The sequence below is a fragment of the Haemaphysalis longicornis genome, unplaced genomic scaffold (assembly GCF_048455015.1).
Source record: "Haemaphysalis longicornis isolate Haplotype H1 unplaced genomic scaffold, Haemaphysalis longicornis Haplotype H1 scaffold_7, whole genome shotgun sequence".
NCBI classification, from domain to species: Eukaryota; Metazoa; Arthropoda; class Arachnida; order Ixodida; family Ixodidae; genus Haemaphysalis; species Haemaphysalis longicornis.
Window position 1 is genome coordinate 136,604,073 of NW_027526422.1, and position 750 is coordinate 136,604,822.

Here is a 750-nt window from a genome sequence, read left to right on the forward strand (position 1 = left end):
CCCGCCAGGTGGGATCCGAACCCACGGCCTCCAGAATGCCGGTCTGGTGCGATACCCACTACGCTACCGGCGGCCCCACCGGTAGCGTAGTGGTTATCGCACCAGACCGGTATTCTGGAGGTCGTGGGTTCGGATCCCACCTGGCGGGCATTTTTTCTCCACTTTCTTATTTTCAAAATTCTTTATCTTGACCTACTACATCCTCCCCTTTGCTTTCCGAAGTTTTCTTGACTGCCAATTCTTATTTCTGTCTGATACACACACACACACACACACATATATAAATATATATATATATATATATATATATATATATATATATATATATATATATATATATATATATATATGTGTGTGTGTGTGGGTGTGTGGAGGGGGTGTTTGTCAATATCGCGACACAGTTTAACAGTTGCTTTTTAAATTTCTTTTCCTTATTGACATAAAGCCGCTCATTGAATTTTACAGTGTGTCGTGTTTATTTCCAGTCCTAAGCCGTAAAATATTTTTTCTTCGCTGTGGTATTAAGTAGGCTAAAAAATTGGTTCGCGAACCAGTTCGAAAATTCTGAAATATTTCGTGAACCAGTTCGGTACGTGATGTAGTAGAATCCGAACTGGACCAGAGCAAAATGAGTTCACCCGGACTCAAACCGTAACCGAACCAGCATTTTCTTCTGTACGACACCCTGATTTAAAAGGGTCGCAAATACATTAGGACTGCGCTCTCAGAAAGGTGTGGCAGAATAAACCT

At 41.5% G+C, this 750-nt stretch overlaps 1 non-coding gene across 1 annotated transcript; it reads right to left on the bottom strand.

The window, feature by feature from the left end:
• Positions 1-73, bottom strand: Trnaa-ggc (transfer RNA alanine (anticodon GGC)). Its single transcript has one exon. It is a non-coding gene; the product is annotated as a tRNA-Ala (tRNA).
• Between the last annotated feature and the right edge of the window lie 677 nt (positions 74-750).